The sequence below is a fragment of the Pteropus vampyrus genome, unplaced genomic scaffold (assembly GCF_000151845.1).
Source record: "Pteropus vampyrus isolate Shadow unplaced genomic scaffold, Pvam_2.0 Scaffold803, whole genome shotgun sequence".
In the NCBI taxonomy this organism is placed as follows: domain Eukaryota; kingdom Metazoa; phylum Chordata; class Mammalia; order Chiroptera; family Pteropodidae; genus Pteropus; species Pteropus vampyrus.
The window spans coordinates 85,362-93,693 of NW_011889584.1; the positions used below are offsets into that span (position 1 = coordinate 85,362).

The window sequence follows — 8,332 nt, forward strand, 5'->3', positions numbered from 1 at the left end:
TAACAGATTTTGGACTCTTACTAGTTTCTAGGGCTCCTTCAAAGTATTAATTCTCACAGAGAAGCCATTAAAATTCTATTAACATCTCCAATGTACAGGAAATAAAGTGCTTTGCTTTAAATCAGAACGATCATTGGACCCAGGCAATCTGACTCCAAACTCTCTGTTCTTCAGCACTGTACCATGCATGTAAGCCATCTTTCATAAGACATTTACACACTAAACTGTGAGAAAACACTGCAAAAATGTAGAAATGTGGGCAAGCAGCCACTAAAATTGAGATGAAGTGTGAAGGTAGAAAAAGAGAATTTGGTCATCTCAATAAAATAAAAATCTTTTCTCTCATTCCAAAATGGTAAAAATTTTAACATAACGACCTGTTAATCTGCTCTCTTAAAAACAGTGATGTCAGGCTGAATAATTAGAAGCAATTTAAGGCACATATTAGCCATCAATTAATCCCATGTAATGTAAAAGTTGTTCATGCTGAGATATCTATGCAAGCATTCTGAGATAACTATGCTGATGATATTTAATCGGTTGATAAAGTGGGAAAGGATTTAAATCTTAAATACAAGCATTATAGGCATCTGCACTGTGCTTAGTTCTTTCATTTATTCTTGTGGCCATTAATTAGTTTTTCTAAATAATATCAAGCTTCTAGACCTCGTAAAAAGCCCACACGTTATGCTTAAAGATTAAGTTAGTAAAATGCCTATAATTAACACTGTTCATCTGTATCATTGAACATTCATCAGTGAATATGGTTCACATGTCAGCAATTAGTTAATCATTTTCTAACTAAAATTACATAATATACAAGATAAAGATAAATGATACACACTTTATATTAATAATAATTATCGATATCATAAAATCAATTCCCATTTTTATATGTTCTCTTTCCAAGCTTGAAGGAAACTAAATCAGTGTAGATAGGTTTTAAATAAAATAGCCAATTCAACAAAGAACTTGCAAGAAATACTACTTTGTGCATTTTCATATGATAATACTCCTGCAGGTAGAAATAATTGACTAAAACTCTGGAAAGAGGTTAAAAATGTATTAGAGGCTCCTGAAGTCTAGCAAGTCAGCCCAAATTATCCTGTGCTTTTTGGGTGAATACTAAAAACAAATTGAACTAAACAGGCTGTGACAGTTCATCATTTTTCTGTATTCACCTGAAACAGAGAAGTGGGGTTGGGAGCAGAAAGACAGACATTTGGGCAGGAAACAGAGGCTCAATGATGCATTAACCTTTACAAAATGCCTGCAACATTTCAATACCTGAATGTGATCAAACATGGAAAGCCTGAGCAACACACCTGGAACTCAGGGAGCATTCCCAAAACAGTGCCTACTTTCCTTATTGTTGTATCATCAGAATTCAAAGCCCGAGATGCTCTAGCTCACTTAGCCTCAGTTGTTTTCTGTCACATGTAGAATAAAATCCAAAGTCCTATGATGGCACATATGGCCCTGCGTGACCTCCCCTCCCACTACCTCTCTGACTGTTTTTTTTTTCCCCCATCCCATTTGATCCTCATGGGCAAACCTCGCTTCTTGCTGTCCCCACACACACCACACACATGTCTGTGGAAGAATGCAGCATTTACTGATTCTACCTACACATCCACCTGGTCCCCTCCACATTTTCCTCTGGGCTCTGCTCAAATGTCACTTCCTCAGGGAAAAGTTATTGAGCATCTGTATTAAGGACCTGCCATCCCATTATCCCTCATTTCCCTTCATAGCACTTCTTGAAACCACTGTAGCAAGCATTAGTATACTGTTTCACATACTCCCCCAAAAAACATAAATTCGATGAATAAGAGAGGTTGAGAAAAAGAAAGTGTCGTTAATTTATCACTGATACTTACAAAGAATTTGTGCCTACGATCATACACCTATGAAAAGAACAACTGCCTCTTAGGCCTCTGATTCCCAGTTCTGTTCTTCCTCAGCAGAGAAACACAGATGTCTTAATGTTTTTCCACTTCCAACCTTTGTCCAGTGTCAATGTCTGGCCCAGGTGAGTCCTTGCAATGTTCCAACCACAGGTGTTTCATCTACTGAAACCATCACTACAAACAACAACAATTCACAATCTTTAAACAGGTTGTCTGTTCTTCTCGACCACTAATTTCAAAGAAAAGCCAGCAGGCCCCTTGAAGACTGGTTTTCACAAGCATTGAACTTCTGGAATATACTGAGAGTGTCCTACCTGGGGGCCCAGCTGACCCCACTCGATGAAGGAACCAAGGAGAATGGGCAGATTCCAGATTAAGGGAAGAAGAACTTCTGATTCTAATCAGCCAGACTGAGGAGGATGATAAACAAACATCTATATGAAGCTGTGAATAAAAACATGATTTCATTACAGAAAATATTTAAAGCTATTTCCAAAACAAGAAATGTGCAAAAAAACCCACAAAAAAACAAACAAAAACCCCCAATATTTATACATAGGATGTTTTAGTGAATTTGCACTTGAAATTTATGGAATTTTATTAACCAATTTCACTTTTATAATTTTAATTTAAAAATATTACCAGTTTTACACATTAGGAGAGAATTAATTACCAACTCATCAAAGTTATTAATTTTGCAATAGTCAAAATCAAATCACTTTTCTAATGAGATCTCTACCACATTCCATTCTAATCTGAAATAGTAAATTAAAAAAAAAACACTGACATTGAAGGAGATGTACATTTCTAGCAATATTCCTCATAGAAATGTATGTCCACGTGCACCATGTGACACAAGCTGAAATGCTACAGCCAAATGTCCATCGACAGAGAATATAAATGGTCACGTGTTACACAATGAGAAATTAGAATACAAGAAACTGAATGAACCACAGTTAAAAAACAGCAATGTGGCTGAATGTCAGAAATAGATCATGTGCTAAATAACCTAGACATCAAGGAATGTATAAAGGGTTATTTTGTTATTAATTGTCCCAAAACTGGAAATGGTTAAATTGTGAGAGGTTACACTGGTTGACTTTGAAAAGAAGGAAGCCAAGGGGAGCTTCTAGGTGCCGGCAATTTCCATTTTTGGACCTGACTTGCATTTACATAGGTGGTCTTTTTGTGACAAATCACTGAGCTGTACACGTACATTTTCTATGTTTTCTACATTGTGTTATACTTTGGTGTTTTAAAAGTTCATGAAATGATAACAGTAAGGATTTTCTTGAAAATTAGGAATGCGGAAAAGAAGACCATTTTGTCAATTATTTCTTTTGCTTGCCTTCCCTCCAGCACTGCCTACCTGACTTCAGGGTCCCTGCTCAGGGTCCCGTTCTTGACATGACTATCTTAGCAGCTGCCTTCTTGAATTAGTCTCTTCCTTGAGATTGTCCCTTTTTAATGTGGCCTCTCTTGAATGACAGCATTGATGAACTCATCTGTGGGGTGTGTGGATGGCTTCACCTCTTATCTCTTCCATGTGATGTGCACAGAAACTTATAGACAGTTCACTAACCCACATTAAATGGTGAGAACTCTATGTCCTTCAAAACAAAACAACAAAAAACTGATAAAGCTTTGTGAAGATGTAGTTGGGGGAGTGTTAGAAAGGAAGAAATACGAGACAACCAGGGGAATTGGAAAGAATGAAGAGCAAATCTTTCCTTTGAATATATCCCAATCATTGCATCTGCATAAAGACACAGAAAAACTAAATGATCTCTAATACCCCTTGCTCACTCTACAACACTACAATTTATTTTCTTGTATCCCATGGAAAGAGGGCTTTAACTCACAACTACATCTGCACGTGTTCAGAGGAATTCCAAGTAGAAGCTGGGATTCTCACCTCTAAGGTCTAAGGAGCTTTGTCTCTCAGTGATACTCGCTTGTAGTCCTTGGTTAAAGGTCTGTGCTGGTGCTATTGATGATGGTGGTCAGGGAGCTCAGGAGAGAGGCCAACATGAGCTACAGCATCAGTCCTCGCTGTCCTGGGAACACAAAAGGCAAAAGCGTTGACTATGATGTTTTCATCACCACCCTTCTGTGTGGACCTCCTACGGACTGCCCTTCGATGCTGTCCCAGAATCAAGGTTTTCTCACAATCGGGCACCAGTTCCAGCAACAGCACTTTGTAGACATAGGGCAGCCAACTTCGTGTAACAGTGTACATACCTTCATGATATACGACACAGACCACCTTCTCTGAGAAGGAATTCCGACAAGAGGAGTCAGCAATCAGAGCCGAACAGGCCCCACCTGCAATCAGTAAACACAGAGTAAGTTGTAGGTTCAAGAAGACAAATGCATTTGGCCCAGCCTTGGAGAGTTGACATTGAATGATTGATCACTATAGAATACTCATGCCATGAGTCTGTCCCGTCTGTGCCCCCAAAACTATCCATAACTGTCTCATATCCAACACGTAGCTACCCTGGCCCTGACCAAAGGGCAGAGTCTTCTTGGGCTGAGGTCAGCTAGTGCCTTAGAGCAAACAGAGGGAGCTGATCCCATTCCTTAGAAAAACGGCAAGGAAATAAGTTCTCCCAGGAACACAGGCCTCCAGAAAGAAAACACTCACTCACCCAGGAAGTCAGTCCATTGAACAGTCACATTTCACCCACGATTATTCTCCCACAAGTAAGAGGTGTCTTTTGTGATGGACGATTAGGCTTCCTGCCTCAATATAATGATGTCTCATTTCTCTGGAAGTTTCATAAAGCCTTGATGTTGTTTTAATAAATGAAATTATCAAAATAAATACCAAATAGTGATAAAGAATCATACAGAACACTAAGCACATCCACTTATTTTCATTTAAAAATTATCTTCCATATTTTTATCCAGTTGTACCCGAGGGATTCACCCAATGATAATCAGCGGCATAGATTGGCTACAAAGGATTCTAATTTCTTCCCTTTAAAATAAGAAAAAGTTGACTTTTAGAAACATTTTCAACACTACTGCTTACTCCCAACTGATAAAGACAAAGTAATTCAAACATCCTGATTCCAAAGCAGTCAAATTTGTCTGAATTCTAAACCTGCCTCAGAGCATCCAAGGCTCCCCAGTGTTTGTTCATGACCTCCTCAGTCAGCGAAGTCACTGAGCTGCCACCAGAGGTCACCCACCCGAATTTGCCCAATTCTACCTCATCTTCTCATGCCCTCTGCCTTATTCTGAGCCACTCTCCAAAAGAGCACACACAAATGCAAATGTCTATGAGAAACAAGCAGGGGGCATAAAAGAATTAGATGAACAGAGTATCAATAGCCTCAGATTCCTGCCTCTGAATTCCTGCACAGCTTGTTCATTTACACAGACATTCGGTTTTACATATTTTTCATTTAAATTGTTTAATACATGTTCAAACACTCTTCAGAATGATAAATGGAGAGAAAAGGGATGTGGATCTTGCCTGTGTACAGGACACAGGTGGGAATCTCTGGTGTCACGACGAGTAACTCGGGCAGCAGCTCGTAAACACGCATGAGGAAAGTGGCCTTCACTTGACACTTGTCCTTGTCAGATAGGCATCTCTGCTCATTAACCTACCAGGAAAACACAACATAATCAAGAAACAACTAGAGAACCATTTCAAAGAGGTTGAGTGTCTCCTAGTAGAGTTTAATCATACATGAGAAATGGAATCATGGCTGCTGGGGAGAAATGTGCTTACAAGTAAATTCAGGACTTAAATCCCCAATTCTTTTATGTCATTATCTGACTTCTGTGATTCTCAGGGTTCTCATCTCTAAAAGAGAGAGGTGTTCTTCAAGTCACTGGTGTAATATTCATAAGTTTTCATCTTTCTCTCTCACACAGAACACACACAAACACAGGAGTGTGTGCACACACACAGATACACACACACCAGACTCTAATAGTATTATAGAAAAATAATAAAATTACAATGGATACACCAATTCAATAGTACTGAAATATTTCCGTCAAGTAGAAATGAACTTATCTGCCATTCATTCCATGGGAACACTTTCAACTTACTACCACGACCAGGCTAAGTCTAATCATCCGAAAGGAGTGTTATAGGCCACTCTTACGAGCATGGAAGTTATAAAACCATAGAAATAGAAAGCATATATTCTGCCTTCAATTTAAAAAGCAAAAGCAAACCCATTTCAATAAAACAATTAGTGTATAGTACAAGAAAACCTTCTGAGTTACTAGAAGTAGCCAGTGCTTTCAAAATAATACTAGAAAACAGAGCCATGGGAGAGGCTGATGGTTACATTTTTATAAAGTAAGATTTAAACTAAGTGTTAAAGAAAGTACATTCTTTTGTCTCAGGTGGTGGTTGATCCATTCTAGTGAGGTTTTTATATGGGTGGGAAAGTAACAAAATCTGCTTGATCAAAATGGAGGGTGTACTTGAAGATAAGTGATAAATTAGGATGGAGCTGGATACTTTGTCACTAGAGACAAGAATCGTGTGTTGAACACTTGATAGGAGCCTAGAAGCAAGAGCCTTGGAATTCAATTCCACCTTAGAGCCTGCAAACATATCTGTGGTTGGATGACGAAAGGGTGGACAGCCAGACTGACGGACAGGCTGACAAACAGATGAATTTGATATCGAACAACTTTTCTTGGTTGTTGAAGAGGATATATTTTCAAGGTTATGTGTTACACATCTAATAGCTTTCTCTGAAGATGAAAAAGACAGCAGAGAAAGTCGCTAAACCAAGACAGTTTCTATATGACAACCAAAGACAACTAGATATACCTGCTTCAACAGCACCGTAAGTTTCATCTTGCGTTTTCTCTTCCGCATCTAAATTGATTTGTTCCTCTGTACTGTTCAGAAGGGCCCAGCACAGGTGACCCAGCTGCACAGAGACCAGAGACAAGTCAGTTAGTCATGGGGACTATTTAAGTTATATGATGACACACTTGTGTATGGTGTTTTGCAACAAATCAAATGGCACTGAATAGTGCAGAATACAAACAAAAGTTTCTTATCACACACACTCACCTAACACACTGAGCATTTTCAATTATTTTTGTTTCTAATTCTCATATTAAATTCAAACTCTAAATAAGTGGCTTGAAATCTCTCTCTCTGTATTGATATTCCTTTAATGTTGAAGACTTTGGGCACATAAAATGTACCTTCACATCGTCTGTATCACCCGTTTCTCTTTAGCTCCACCATTATTGTTTAGTGTGCCTGCTGCTCACATTTATAACTTGTAAAATTTCCTCTTATGCCCTAATTCTGGATTTATCATGTTTAGATATATCTATATGTTTGTACTATTTGTGAAGTCTGATAACTGATAACCAAATACATGTCTTCTCCATCACACTTCCCAAATTCTGTCAGTGCTTCCTTTATTTCCATTTTATTTTTATTTTATAATAATATTTTTGTACTTCCATTATTTTAAACTGTTGAATAGAATTTCATTTTTTCTGTAAATACAATTTCATTTTCATGCTTTCTTTGTATGTTTATCTAACATTCTATTTGCTATTATCATTGCATATCTTTTCTTCCCATAAGAGTTCCAAGACAAGTGTTTGGACACAGTGAAGAAATATCAGCTCTGGCCTTTCTAAGGAAATGGTTTCATGTATCACATTTAAAAACAATTAATCTTCCACATGCTCAAAATTATGGCTCATCTTAACTGGCCATGTACTTGGTCCATGAATTTCTTCTTCGGGTGTATTTTACTAGAATTTGTAATTGGTATTGTCACATACCGCAATCGTAACAGACACATTCTGCACCTTCTAACATAGATTCATAATCACAGCTTCTGCAGTTTCTTCAGCTTAGCAGTTTTTACTCTAACTCCACTTACTTCGAGAAAACTCTCTGCTTCATGCTCCTTGAATCTGTGTTCAGACTTGAACCAGGTGCCCTTTAGTCCTGCTAAAACCCCTCATCCTGGAATTCTCTTTACTGCACTGCTGCAGTAGGTCCATAACCCTATTTGTGACTTTCTCTAAAATAACTTATTTACACTTTATTTCGAAAGGCTATGTTTAGCAGTGTATTAATGATGCATAAACACAAATTAAACAAATTGTCTCACTGTGACGTCATAGAATGCGTTTTCCAGTATAATTGGATTAAAAAGTGTGTGTGTGTGTGTGTGTGTGTGTGTGTGTGTGTGTGTTTCTATAGGTATGAGTGGAAAATATATATTTTTGAAAACTATGTAAATTTTCTAGCTTTCTGTCATTCAACACGCAATATTTAATATGAACGTTTAGTTATAAATTCTAGTAACGTGTATTTCTGGAAAAGCACTCCGGACAATCATCTTCTTCAGTTTCTCCATCCACACAAAATCTGCTGCCAGCTCTTCCAAGAAATATGTGAATAG

General features: G+C 37.9%; 1 long non-coding RNA gene across 1 annotated transcript in view; it reads right to left on the minus strand.

Annotated features, from left to right (window-relative positions):
- Positions 1–5,512: 5,512 nt before the first annotated feature.
- The window catches only part of LOC111734117, a 4,259-nt gene continuing 1,439 nt past the window's right edge, over positions 5,513–8,332 (minus strand). Inside the window, exons 2-3 of the long non-coding RNA XR_002778311.1 lie at positions 6,721–6,823; positions 5,513–5,527 (exon numbers count right to left, since the gene is read on the minus strand). This is a non-coding gene — a long non-coding RNA (uncharacterized LOC111734117). The remainder of the gene's footprint in view (positions 5,528–6,720; positions 6,824–8,332) is intronic.